Source organism: Podarcis liolepis, assembly GCF_965112155.1.
Source record: "Podarcis liolepis genome assembly, chromosome: 10".
In the NCBI taxonomy this organism is placed as follows: Eukaryota; Metazoa; Chordata; class Lepidosauria; order Squamata; family Lacertidae; genus Podarcis; species Podarcis liolepis.
In genome coordinates this window covers 58499377-58514507 of record NC_139562.1, presented here as the reverse complement: position 1 = coordinate 58514507, position 15131 = coordinate 58499377, and the positions used below count along the sequence as shown (strand labels likewise).

The 15131-nt window shown below is 40.3% G+C and overlaps 1 protein-coding gene across 2 annotated transcripts in view; it reads left to right on the top strand.

The window, feature by feature from the left end:
• Positions 1 to 15131, top strand: part of CELSR1 (cadherin EGF LAG seven-pass G-type receptor 1) — a 175135-nt gene that overhangs the window by 41795 nt on the left and 118209 nt on the right. The window lies entirely within an intron of this gene.

Sequence of the window (15131 nt, the reverse complement as noted above, 5' to 3'; positions counted from 1 at the left end):
TGGCTCATTCTCACAAATAAAGAGCCATAGGCAGCCCTGTCAGGTACAAGAGCCCATGTCATGTTTCCCAGGTAGGCATCTTAACTACTTGTGCATTTAAATAAATACTTGGTGGGAGATACCTGAGATATGTGACTACTTGGCTTATGGATTATGATGGGGGCAGGAGGCTAGTGTCTTTCTACACACATTGAAACCCCTGAAATATCAATACCTATGCAATGATACATTTTCTAGTAGGTTCCAGAAGTTTGCTATCATAACCCAGCTTACCACTGTGAACAAACATATAATAAACATGAACAGCAATTGGTATGTTGGATGATGGGAGTTGTAGTCACAAAACATCTGGAGGGCCGAGTTTGCCTATGCTTGCCATAAACATTGGGGCAGGTAGAGTTTGGGTCTGCTTTGGTTTTTCACTAGAACCAACTGGAGCCATGTGCAAAATAGTGACACACTCTTAGAACTAAGGAACCAAGCTCAAGAATAGCCCCATTAAGATCAATAGACATAGGTCACTGAGTATTAGTTGTATATCACCCAGGGTGACTCTGATCACATGCTCAGCTCAGGAATTTGTTTTTTCCAGTAGTCACACAGTCCCAGCACACAAAACTCCACTGCTGGATTTTCCCCACCAGGATTACTTCATCTCAGAAACCTATTTAGAAGAGGGAAAGCCATTTTGTTGTTGGTGGTGTTTAATTTGAAAGCCCAAATCCATATTGTTGTACTGCATATCACTACTGAGATCTGCCCATAGGTCGAAATCTACCTTTTGTTCACCCCTGTTATATATTGCAAAGCAGGGGTGGGGAGCCTCTGGCCTGTGGGCCAGATTAGACCCACCAAGCCATTTTGGCCAAACTGCACCCAGCTGCCCTACACCTGACATCATCTGGGGCAGATAAAAACCTGTTTCAGCTGAAAGAGGGTTTGCAGGCACTGCCATTCAGCTGGAGAATGTTGAGTTTGTCAAGCTCCTTGCAAAATACTATCTCACAGAGCACTTTGAAAGGGACTCTGCAAGTGCAGGTTAAAAAGTCACCCACTATCATTGACATGTGGGCATAAGTAAAGAGAATCATGGCAGTCTTTAATTTAGCAAAGCCAGGGATTAATTGTGGGTGGTGTACTAGGTGGAGTCAGTTGAAGCAGATTGTATATTGCCTGGTGTTCAGAAGGGATGTAACTCTCAAAATGCAAAATTCATCTTCAGGTGGTGGTAAGTAATCTTCCTCTGCTTGTGGATTTTCTTAACGCATGTTCCTTTTTACCCTTCAAGGTTTGCTCCCAAGGCCTCATTTACCGTAATCAAACGTTTGCCAACAATCAGTTACTTCCTCATAAGATCCTAGAAGAAGATAACAGCCCCCCCCTTGCTTTAGAGACATAAAAGCAATTCTTGCTGTATGCCTTAATTTGTGAGTCAGGTGAATATGTTAGATCATGATATGTTCGTACAGGTTGCTGGATGAGTGAGCAGAGATGTAGGGAGAGCAGAAAGCTGTGAGATCATTGGGTCTGTTCTTCAGTTTAAAAACACACTCCATATACCTGGTATTGCCTATGAAAAGCCAAACCAAGCTCCTAAATCTTTCACTGGTTGTAAAATTCTTGACACATACTTGAGTCAAAGGGTGTGTGTGTGTTTTAAAGCAACTGCTTATGAGAGGTAATTGAAAGTGCTGTTGAGGCACAGCCTGCCGTAGGCTTCCTTTATGGGCAGAATTCAATACCTTCCCAGCTCCCCCTCCTCCATGAAAATAACTTTTGAAATGTCAATTTAGTGATTGCATGTGTGTACAGGTGAGCTTTTAAATATTTAAATAAAATTCAGAAGCTTTTACTTCCAACACTCTTTGTATTTGTGGAACTTGATTTGCTTGACTTCAGGTTTTTTTAAAGATGTGCTCCATTTACTTTTCAAACATTTTACTGGATTAGTCAGTCATTAGGATTTTAACTACTGTATAACCACCCAAACCAGTTTAACAAAAATACACAATTATGTCTCAGTATGGTAACAGAATCCATTCTGTATAGCAGCAGTCATGGCTACTGTACTTGCTTTGTGAAATAAACGGTCAAAGTATAATTTGTCATGTGGACTTGGAAACTAGTTGTAGGAGTTTCCTTACTTCTGAGTAGGATGTCTAGGACATTGTGCGAGATATGACCTCTTCTAGCAATCATTGATTGGCATGCACAGAATGTGGAGAATCAAAGCTTTCATTCTAAACTGCAAGTTTCTAGCCTTCAGGGCTGCTCATGAAAATCCTTGAAACATAAATTTTCTGCCGAAGGCATAAAAAACTGAGAGGTGACTAGGTAGATACAGTTATTCAACAATAACTGTTACTATTCCTATTTCAGATTAGGGGTGTGAAATCTTCCATCAACTCAGCTCTCAATTCCCATCTCTTTGTGCTATATGCTACTGGTCTCTCCAGTTTACCAAGTTTCTGATCTCCATAATATTTGGTGTTAGAAAGATCAGGTGTGACTGGGTGTGTAATTGTTTGTAACTGAAGTACAGTGGAACCTCGGAAGCTGAACACCTTTAAACTTGAACATTTTGGCTCCTGAATGATCGAAAACCGGAAGTGATTGTTCCGGTTTTCAAACGTTCTTTGGAACCCAAATGTCTGGCACAACTTCTGCGGCTTCTGATTGGCTGAAGGAGCTTCCTGCAGCCAATCAGAAGCCTCACCTTGGTTTCCAGAGGTTTTGGAAGTCAAAAGGACTACCGGAACGGATTCCGTTTGGCTTCCAAGGTACCACTGTATGGATCCTGTGTGAATTGTTACATTTTCAGAAAGTTTGTAAGAGCAGCACTTGGAGCTTTTTATGTGATTATTGTGTGACCTCCCTTTCTGCTGAAGACATGGTAACACACACAAACATGGGCTTAGAAGAAACTTGTACTGTGGATGAAGAACAAAAATTTAACACCTATTTTTACTGTGGAATACCTCTTGGTTACACATACTGTATACCCTTACAGTCTGGGGCTTTTTTCCAGTTGGCTAATTCCAGTGGGATCAATGAGTTGCTGACCTTGAGAGGTGTTCCAGTGAAACCATTTCCTGGATCATTGAGTTCCTTTTGCTAGATGAATGCCTATGTCAATAAATAGAGTGGTGCCAGTAAACAGTGTCCAAAAGTTTGTTAAAGGACCAATCCTGTTGTTTCTCTTATGTTTTCTGAGAAAATTAGAAGTGTATGATTTACCATAGAGATTAGAAATAACATGGGTGAGGAAGAGTAAAGGCAGACAGTGTACGGGAGGCCTCTTATCAATATAAAGACAGGACACACACACACACACACGTCTCTTTGAGGCTTGAATGGGCTGTAATTGGAGTTTCTGTCATGTCTGCATAAGAAAATGGTATTTATAATAATTCCCTGGCTATGACAGCAGCCAATATGACAGGCACTGAATGCAACTAGACCTATTGCTTGCTCAATGGTAAGGTAAAGGGACCCCTGACCACTAGGTCCAGTCGTGGCCAACTCTGGGGTTGCAGCGCTAATCTCACTTTATTGGCCGTGCTCAATGGTAGCCTAGCTAAAACCCTGTTCTCACTAGAAGGGTGAAAGGGAGGAAGCCAGTGTCAAGAATGCACTGTACTAGGAGTAAATACAAGATTGAAGTAAAGTGGGAGAGAGTCAGTAATTATTAGCAATATCTTTCTTTTTTCATGCCGAGGTAAGTGACCATTGAGTTACTATCTCTGACAGGTGAAGTTCATTGAATCCTATTATCTATAAGTGACCAAAGACCACTTGCAGTTATTCATAGATTAGATCAGTCTACTACAGTGCTAGCTTGGGTTTATGGGAGTTATAGTCTAAAACATCTGAAGAGCACCAGGTGGATGAGACCTGGTCTACAGGATCCAAACCAATATGTGCCTAAGCAAAGGACAGATATAAGGATGCTTGTGGACCGAGGGGGTCCCAGTAATCTAAGCAACAAAATTCCATGAATGGAAAGCAGTGATTTTTGCATAACCCAAGGTAGAGAGTAGCTTAGAGCTAGGGTGAAAGAGAGTCTTCAGTATCCTATTTAGCTTTGAAAGCTGTAATTTGAACTTCAAATGAGACCTTGTGACTGTACTAAGTTGGAAACAAAGTGTTTATCAAAGAGCATTGGGAATAGAATGCCTTGGATAACATTGTGGAATTTTGTTCATTCTAGCTAAATAAGATCTTGATTTGGTTAACAAGTGATTCTAAATTTATAAATTGATGGGTTTTCTAGGTAAATAGTATATATATACAGTGGTACCTCGCAAGACGAATGCCTCGCAAGACAAAAAACTCGCTAGACGAAAGGTTTTTCCGTTTTCGATTTGCCTCGCAAGACGAATTTCCCCTATGGGCTTGCTTCGCAAGACGAAAACTTCTCGCGACTTTGTTTTCTTTGTCTAAAAACAAAGACATGTTTTGTTTATAAAGTTAATTTATTTTCCCTTCAATTTTTGAACTGCTCTTTACAGTATGTGTGACTTTAAAGAGCAGTTAATAAACTGTTGTTGTACCAAATTTGGCTTTGTTTGGACTTTTTTTGACCATAGGAACGCATTAATTGATTTTCAATGCATTCCTATGGGATTTCGTGCTTCGCAAGACGAAAAATTCGCTAGACGACAAAAATTGCGGAACGAATTAATTTCGTCTTGCGGGGCACCACCGTGTGTGTGTGTGTGTGTGTGTGTATATATATATATATATATATATATATATATATATACACACACACACATATATATACAGGATAGTATATATAGATAAATAGTGTGTGTGTGTGTGTGTGTATATATACACACACACACACACACACACACACACACACACACAGGATAGTACGCATCCCGGAAATGATCTCTTTCAGCTTCTGCCTTCTGAAAGAAGGTATAGGGTTATAAAGGCCAGGACTAGCTGCCTGAGAAACAGTTTCTACGCAAATGCAATTCTGGTTCTAAACGCAGCATAAGGGGTCTCTGTAGTATAGTGTATTTTAACATGGGGTTTTAGAGTTTTTAGGGGGCGTTGAATGTCTTCTGTAGTTTTGTAGTAGTTTTTATGTAGCTTTATGTAGTTTTGTGGTAGTTTTATGTAGTTTTTATGTAGTTTTATGTAGTTTTTCAATTTCATTGTTCTGCAAGGGACAATGACAATAAAGATAAAGATATCGTAATCGTATATTTGGCAGGTTGTCAAAAGAAGCATCACATCTTGATTATAATTAAAATTATAATTTCTTTCCTTCATTATGGCTCCTAGCATAAAATATCAGGAAATCTTCTGCACATTTGTCACCAAAAGGATCTTAGGAAAGGTCACATGATCTATCCCCACTTATTTTCTAAGGTCTGTAAGGAACCTAAGATTTTCCCTGGAAATCAATAGTCTCTGTGTTGACAACAGTGAGTGATATGTCCCTTGTACAGGGTAATATATCATGCTTATTGTCATTCTTTGACTTGTCTCCTCAAAAGAAACAGTGCACAATCCTGCTGTCTATTTTGTACATTGTTGGAATCTCAGGAAAAGTTTTTGCAGTCAGATTGCTTGATTGATCATTATTTCAGTGGTGTCTGTAAAGTATGTATTGCCAGTTTAACTTTTACAATTGTGTATATATAGACACATGCACAATTTAGACAATATCTTATTGTGAATACTGTTATGTGAAGGACCATAAAACAAATTTTTGCAAAGGGCATCCTTGGACTGGCATCTTTGAAGAAGACTGGGTTGAAGAACACAACATTTGGCAGATAAATTAGGCAAAGTTTAGCCACTGCGTGGTTTAGTTCCACTAGAGCAAGCTCATACAATTTTTAGTAGTCTCTGGCTGACTTTTATCTGACAGTTTTTAAAAGCAGAAATAATGGTATTAGGAAAGTGCACTCCTGTTATTTATTTGCAATTTCAGTTGCTTTCTTATCAGTGTTCGCTGGGTTCCTTTATTGCTGTTTTGATTTTTGGATGGTTCTGCTTTTATCTTCTATCTCTTCTGCTTCTGGTTTTATTTCTGTAGCTTTTATTGTAGATTTATTGTTATATTTTGAATGGATGTTCCAAGTAATTTTGGCAGTTGTCTTGGGCAATTTCATCCTGGAAGATAAGAGAAAAGTTTTAAAAATAAATGTTGTCAAGGAAACTGCTATTTTCTAACAATGTTTGAGCACATGGTGGAGAATGGAGGTTGAGGTTCATGCAGTTGTAGATGCATCCTTGCAGAATACAAGGTACCTCTAGTTACGAACTTACGGTAATTCGTTCTGTATTTCAAAAGATATTTCAGAGATGTGATAAAATACCAAATATTAAAAAACAGGTGACATTAAGCAAAATAAAATGGAGCAACTATAACAACAACAACAATTTATTATTACAGTCAAAGACCAGTTCAAAAATGGAGCAACTACTTGATTGGATGCGCTCTGCTAGTTTAACGCTGGGTTCTGGCACACACAAACAGGCAGACTTTGTGATCATAGTTCAACTGTTACTGAATCAACCATTCTTGAACATTACTGAGGGCTGGTTTCCATGTCTGAGACTTTTCACCAAGCTCTCAGTCTACCAGCAGGTGGAATGGGGTGTGTGAGAGCCAATGAATGCCACTGATCAGCTGTGCATGGCTTGGCAGTGGAGCCTCTTAAAAGAAAAAAATAACTTTAGCAAAGGCAAGTGGGTTGCTGAGCTAAGCTGCTGCTATCTGGCTTTTCTTCCCATAGCACACATCTGTTGTTGTGCCCTGTTTTGAAAAGCTAGCAGCTAAACACAGAGAGATTAGTGTGAGATAGAGCTTTTCAGAAACAGACATTTTAATTAAAGGTACTGTATGGGGTTTGCTTGAGCACCTCTGATTACTCATGCAAAGGCTTTAAGAAGAGAAATTAGAGTAATGGAGTATTAAGAAGTGATCTTTCCACTCTTTAATATCTCATACATCCAGGCTTGTAAACATTAATGGGTTGCATTCTGATCTTTGCTCTATACTGTACGTGTATATGTATATGCCCATTGAATACAAGAGCTTACTTGGAATTTTCACTTAAGATCTGATCTATTTTTTTACCATCTGGAGTAAGAGAATGTACAGTGTTGGGGAAATGTGTGATTAAATTTCTGAAACGCAATTCAGTATTCCATATTTTCTTAATTAAAATCTTCTTGATTTTAATAACTAGTGGCATGAGTGTGCTCATTGTCTTAATGTTTCAGAGTCTGTTTGATTGTTTGGTTTTTGCTGCTTATCTGTGGTGTGTTTGTAGTGAACTTAGTCCTCTCCAGACTGCAACTGTTCTCAAGTAGGGAACAATTAGTTTCGTCAATCATGATGGACATCCATGGCTAGATCTTTGCTTTTGTCTCTTCCTTTTCAGTTTGCTTTTCTAGGTAACAGGGTTAGATTTGTAGCATATACCATGGCTAGGGAGAAAAGTACACTAGGCCTGGTTTCAACACTATTTATATACATATCTACTGAAACTGCTCGCATGATCTATCTCTAGAGGTTTCCAAAATTTTAAATTGTGACGATCAAAAGACTGATAAAAAATTGAATAACCAATTAAGGCAGTAAAGCTAAGCGTTCAAAAGACCTCACTTTCTCTCTACCCGCTTAATAATGGATCTAGGGCTTAGATTATGGCCTCCTGAATGAGAACAGCAACTTTTATTCTGATATCTCTGTCTTTGGGTGACATATTGCATTGCATAATTTTGTGTATTTTGTGTTGCCCTTGGAAATGGGTGCAGAGCTGTAGTTTGTGCTTGAAATGTGCACACCAACTTTTGGCGCCTTGTACGCTTCCTTCCAGCAACTTCTGCATACAAGCTGGTGCCAAACAGATTGCTCTTCTTTCCTGTGGACCACACCAGTGAGGCTGAGAGAGGGGTCTTGTCATCTAGGCAGCCCAGGACCTCTATACATATTGCCCAGGCTTGTGCCCTGGTGAGGTCATTTCGGTGTTGCTAACGCAGCGGTTCGACTTCACCCCAGAGACACACCCCATTCTGTCTCGAGAAAAACAGATGCCAACCATGGGAGTAGCCAGAATTTTTTTTGGGGGGGGCAGGCTTTTGTTAGGGGTGGCAGAACCTCAGATTTGTATTGATTTATATTGATTTTGATCGACTGGGATGGCAGCTGCCCCCCTCCCCCGGGCTACATCCATTATGCCAACAATAACAACAAAACAACTTTCTTTCTGATGCAGTGTTCAAGGAAAATACTGTTTTGTACATCTTTCTTTTCCCCCTGGACACTTCAAGAATGTGGAAGACTGGAACGTGTCCAGAGGAGGGCAACCAAAATGGTCAAAGGCCTGGAAACGATGCCTTATGAGGAACGGCTAAGGGAGCTGGGCATGTTTAGCCTGGAGAAGAGGAGGTTAAGGGGTGATATGATAGCCATGTTCAAATATATAAAAGGATGTCACATAGAGGAGGGAGAAAGGTTGTTTTCTGCTGCTCCAGAGAAGCGGACACGGAGCAATGGATCCAAACTACAAGAAAGAAGATTCCACCTAAACATTAGGAAGAACTTCCTGACAGTAAGAGCTGTTTGACAGTGGAATTTGCTGCCAATGAGTGTGGTGGAGTCTCCTACTTTGGAGGTCTTTAAGCAGAGGCTTGACAACCATATGTCAGGAGTGCTCTGATGGGGTTTCCTGCTTGGCAGGGGGTTGGACTCGATGGCCCTTGTGGTCTCTTCCAACTCTATGATTCTATGATTCTATGATTCTAGGTCAAGCTGGGCTTTGCACTGTAAACACAGCACATTGTTCTGAATTTGCACAGCTAGTTTGATGTCAGTGTCTCAGCCTTCAAGGGAGATACTGTTTTGCATTATGTACTGCACTTTCCTCAGGTGTGAAGATGGCAAGGGTTTTCAAACTTGAAATTCAGAATTGCCTCCTGAGCTTGTGTACCAAATTTCAGCCTGGTATCTCAGTGTTCAGTGAATGCCTATGGTGGCTGATGTCTACAAAGACTGGTTGAGCAGAAGGCAGGGAGACCAACGGTAAATGAAAGCCAGAGTTAGTGGCAAGCAGAGCTGTCAAGTAGAGCAACCCCTGAACAGGTTGTAAGTAAGAAATCAGGCAGGTGGGTGCTGGCTATGGGCAGAGGCTGAGGTGAATTTGTACAGATTAAACTTGCAACTAGAGAGAAACAAAAGACTCCAGCAGATGCTTCTAGGAAACTGGAAAGCAGAGGAGCCATTTTTGTAACTGTAAGAAGTGGATAGCTTTTCAGAAATGCACGTTGTTCTTGCTTGTTCTGTGAGAGCCCCATGCATTAAAGGGATTTAGATTTCAAAGCGAAATTAAAAAGACTCAGAGGTACAGAATAGGCAGTCATTCTGTACAATGAAGGCAAAGTTGGAGCCTTCTGATCAGATCACTCATCAGAACATGTGGGGTTGTGGTACTGAGGGGATATCATCCTGCCTTAGGTGTTTGGAGCTTTTCTTTTAAAATACTCCCTTAAGCATTTTTAGGGAGGAAATGAAAATAAGAGTTTTGTTTTCTTCTTGCAGACTTCAGTGGTGGAAATAATTCCTTTTTGCACAAATAGACCTATTCATGGTCTTCCTTCCTCTATTCAACATTCAAGTCAAGGTGAACTAATCTGCACTTTAATATCCTCCACTGCCTGTGTGCTAAGTAGCCATACTAAACTTTTGTTTGGAGTAAAATGAGCAAGCAGCAAGTAGCTGAGGGAAATATGGTTTGTGATTATAGATACACTGCTGCAGGCTTTAAAGGTGTAGCATTCTGAGGATTTTTCTGCAGGAAGTGGATGTGCATCAGGTGCTCATCCAGTCGTCATCTACATTCCTTGGCCATCAACTCATGACTCTTCCCTGACTTTCTGTGCTGTATATGGTGTGTGTGTGTGTGTGTGTGTGTGTGTGTGTGTGTAGCCATGGGACTTCACAGCAGAATTATTTCAGTCTCAGTGATGAGGACCATGGTTCACTTAGGATTTTCCTGTGAGAAGTATTGTCTTCCCTTATAGGGACAGTTTCTCATTCTTTGAGTACTAAAAGCTGATTGTGAAACTTGGTGCAGGGTAAAATCAGTTTATCACATCTGAACACCTCACTTGCTCTGTGTCTATTTAATTTTCCTGACTTATTTTGTGCTCCTGTGTCTGTAATGTTAGAAGAATAATTTCAAATTGTTAGCATTCTGTTTCTACCCCCTTCACACAAACACCCTCAAACCCACTTAAAACCCACTTCCAAATAAGATGATTCATTCAGACATCATTATTATGTGAACATTAACTCTCTGTTCTTATTTGTTTGGAATAATTCAAGGTAATTTATTGCAAAGTCCATTATGAATATTATAGTTGTTTCAGCCTCACCCTGTTAAAAGAAAATGTCATAACCGTAACTGACAAGCTACACAGAAATAAACACTGTAAATTGAAAGATAGCTTTGCAAAGCAGAACGTAAGAAGGAGTTGCCTAGCTCTTTACATGCAGTTAGCACCCTCTAGCATTCTGCTACATGATGCTGAACTACAACTCCTCCCTGAGCATTGATCATGTTTGCTGGGGCTGATGGGAGTTGTAGCTTTGCACCTGGAAGGCCAAATGTTCCCCACACATGCTCTACTCCAGGCATAGGCAAACTTGGCCCTCCAGATGTTTTGGGACTACAATTCCTATCATCCCTAGCCACTCGTCCTGTTAGCTAGGGATCATGGGAGTTGTAGACCCAAAACATCTGGAGGGCTGAGTTTGCCTATGCCTGCTCTACTCCCTCAATCCCTAACAGAAATAAATCATGCATAGTGCCTCCAGACAGAGAGCTGAAATCTCATCTATCCAGGGCGGGGTCTGAAGGCACATGATGCAGCAATCTTGCTGAAGCTGTGTAGGTCAGTGGCTCAATGAGAGACTCCCTAAGAGACTTGCATACACCGCCTTGAGCTCCTGAGTGGAAAGGTGAGATATTAATGTGATAAGTTGATTCACACATGCATTGTTCCATCAAGCACACACTTGTGTGAGAGAATGAGCCATGGAAAGAGCTTTGACACTGGGCAAAATCAGCTACAATACTTTTCATTGGAAATTGTTCCCACATTCCATAACCAATTGCTAAGTGAGTAGCTGGATGAGATGATGATGATGATAATTTTATTATTTATACCCCACCCACTCTGGGCAGCTTACAGCATGTAAAAAATTGTAAAACATTACACCGATACACCACTGCCTACAGATGAGAGGCATAGTGATCTGGGGTTTGCAAACCAGTCTTACAATATGACACAGGGTATTTGCTTGATGTTACTAGTTATGAATGCACCTTTGAGAAAGGGAAAGGTATTCAGAGCTTATCAGGAAGAAACTCCTGCTTGCCGTCATGAGTGATGATTTCATGCCCCCCTTTTCCTGACACCATGTGCTCAGTAGGCAGGTCTGGAGCAGAAGACCTCAGGCATCTTTGAAGTAATTGCAGATCAAAGGTCAGTGGATGAAACAGAGGCAAGGGCTCTGACAATGAGAAGAGGTTTTAAAACCTGCACCTTGTTTAACACTCCAATGAGAAAAGCCATTTGACTGAGTGAAGCGGCTGCTTTGTGGCAGGTCAGCAGGAGGGAAAGGCTGTAAACCAAGACTTACAGTGGTTAAAGGCCGTAATGCTAAGGGACTGTTGTCATGCCACAGCAGCTGCAATAGCACATAAGCAAAGAGAGGCCTGGAATGCAGCTGCTTGCAAGCTACTTGTATTAGAGCATAAGAAAAGGAATTGGGCGGGTGTGTGAGTGAAAACTGTTGAGATATGGTCCTATTGATAGGATGCTTCTGTCCTTATCAGCACATACTTTAGGGGTAGCTGGGGTTGCAAAGAATGCAGTTCTGCATTGATAAAACAGAGTTGTTGCGACCCCAGGGTCATTTGTACTAGAATGGTAGCCATTATGCAGCCTTTTGTTATGTTGCGTGAATTAGTTTGTAACAAGAGAAAGTGAGCAAAGGGTTTGATAAATGTGAGGATTTCATTTTACCACATTACATTTGTTATTGGTACAAACTATTCATTTTTGTGTGTGTATTTGGTTTGAGTGTGCAGGGGAGAGAAGGTGAGCACAAATTCAGTTGCACATGAATTAGCAACAAATGTTTGCTCTTACTAGAGTATAGACCTATGCATCCCATATATTTAGGCTACGGTAATCATGTGAATCATGCTGACTCCAAAATCAGTTGTTACGTGGTGGAAGTGATTTTTGTGTTTTGTGTAGGGATGCCCTGTTAAAGATTACACATAAATGCTATATTTTTGCACAAAATTAATGACATGTGATACTTTCTGAGTGTTAATGTATATGTTTTATATTGAGGGGGGAGATTCTTCCTGCTCATAAGCAGGACATTGCCTTCAAGAGTTGGCTTTTTACGTAGGCACTTTGCTCTCCTTGCACTGTCTGAGCTAAAACTATTTACAGTGGTACCTCTGGTTATGAACTTAATCTGTTCCGGAGCTCCGTTTGTAACCCGAAACTGTTCTTAACACGAGGCGCGCTTTCACGCGACTTCCGCTCACATCCCTGCGCAAAGTTCGCAACCAGGAGCTTCTACTTCCAGGTTAGCAGAGCTTGTAACCCAAAGCGTTCGTAAGGAGGATGGTACATAACCCGAGGCACCACTGTATATGGAAAATGACTGCTTAAAGCAGAAGTTCTCAAATGGTTTGAAAAATGTGTCAAATCCTGAAATGCATGAGAAACTAATCCTCAATGAGAAGATAAGGAGCAAGAGATAAAGCCTTCCAGAAAGATAGTTTACAACTTCTACCAATCAGTCTTCTGCACAGGGGACTGTGGTGTGGATTCTATGGTGCAGGAAACTGATTGGTTTGCACAAACCAGAGAGTGTCTTAATTGGGCAAACTATGCTGTACGTAAACCACAGTTTGCTTCTTAAATAAAATTGGAAGAAGTTTTCTAATTGGCAAACATTGCATTGTGCAAGTCAGTCTTCCCAATGTGAATGTAGCCGGAAACTAGTCTGTGAAAACCAGAAAGTAAAAGAGAAAATTACAGCATCCACGTGAGATAGAGCGTGGAAGGAGTACATGACCTCAAGGCACAGTATCTAGAAAGGCTTGGGGTATATGTGATTTGTTCCTATGGGTTCTCTAAATTACCAGATCTGCGCAAACAAGACTTTAGAGCAGGGATAGACCCTGTGGCCCTCTAGACGTCATTGGACTCAGACTCCTGTAATCCCCAGCCAACAAGACCAGTGTTCAGGGCTGTTGGTAGTTGCAGTCCCAGTGACATCTGGAGAACCACATGTTCCTCATCGAAACACTTTCAAAATGTGGTATATGTTTGATAAATTGGAAGTTAATTCAAGCAGGTCTTTTTAAAATGTTGCAAATTCCCTAGGGAACATACTCAATTCCCTAGGTACCAGACTCAATCCTGAATCTCCTGGCTGACTGGATTGTCCATAGATCACCATCTCCCTATTTGTCTGCAGATTCTCCTATTTGAGTGAAATAGGGAAATGCATTTTTTTTAAAAAAAGTTATTTCCAATTCTAGGGACAGTGGTTCTGCATTTAGCTGGCATTTCCTGCCTGTGGCAAAGGAATTGGCTTTTGCCCTTTACAGCAAAGGAAATGCAGTTCCTTTTCCAGTTTTCCTTTACTTACTGAGGTCATATTCTTAATTTAGTCACACTATTCAGACATCCACAAAGGTGATATCTTGTAAGTGGGAGCTTTAAGAAACCCAAAACATTTGCCTCCCTTTTATGAAGCATTTCCAGATCTCCAGCCATAATCACCAAAGATAAATATGACTCATCTTTTAAAAAGATATCAGTGAAAGATTCATGGTGAGTGCTTGTGTGTTAAAATAAAACAGTCTCCCTGCAAATTACATAAATGGAACAGAACGTTGGAATGACTTTTTCAACTTTTCTTTAATAATATTTCCTCAATTGTTTATATTATTTTCATCCAAGGATTCAGAAAGATTTTGTTGAATTGAATCCAGACTTAGAGACTGCAATCCTAACTATGTCTACTCAGAAGTAAGTCCTAGTGAATTCAATTTGGCTTAGTCCTGGGAAAATGGGAATAAGATTGCTGTCATTGTCATACTTGGAGTACGACAGTAAATGTGCCTCCTGAGGTGGAAGACTATCTATATTTCACTTCCAAAGTTGTATGAGTTTTTATCTGGTCAGCTGCCTTTGTTGTACAAAGTGACTGACTGGGATTTTGTACAGACGACTCTCATTTCACGTTGGGGTTACATTCCCAAGATTGTGTCTAAAGCCAAAATTGTGTATAATCAAAACCTATTGGGTTCAATAGTGGGTGGGATTGCCAAAGTCTTTTCCTGGACACTCATCCCCTTTCTGTCCCCTTTTTAGTTTTTTTTTTTTTGTCAGGCACATAAAGCTGAATGTGCATGTTAAATGCACATAAGTATGCAAGTCTACTCAGAAGCATGTTGTATGGAATTCAGTGGAACTTACTTGCATGTGTTTAATATGACTGCAGCGTTAAACATTAAAAATTTCAGCCTTTCACTTCTCCTTAGTTGAGATTCAATGTACAGTTATAGTTAATATCCCCCAGTTTAAACAAGTTGCTTAAACCTTAATGCACAGTCTTTAATCATTAGCATTTGTGTCAGTGTTCAGTTTTTTGTGGTGCAGTCATAACATCACAGCAGAGCCTTTATAACATCATGCCTCATGCTGGGGCAGAGGTTGATGACCCCCTTCTCAGCAAGTTTGTTGCTGCAACAAGTGTTGGAGTTGGGTTGTATTATTAGCTCATTGCATTTTCATTCTAGCAGAGGCCCTCAGAATAAGGCGTATTGTTCTTTCATAAGCGCTAGGCACAAGTCCCTCCTATTTTTTAAGTGAACTGTTTCTAACAAACTGATTTTCTCGCATGCTGTGGCCTATAGCAATTAGTCAGAGGCCAGTCGTCTGGCAAAAACATGGTTGTGCTTATTGCGCTAACAATTTTAAATAAAAATCTTTTATTTATGTTTAAATGTGGTTTCTTTTCAATACCCCACTATCCTTGTGTTGTAGGATTGAACAAA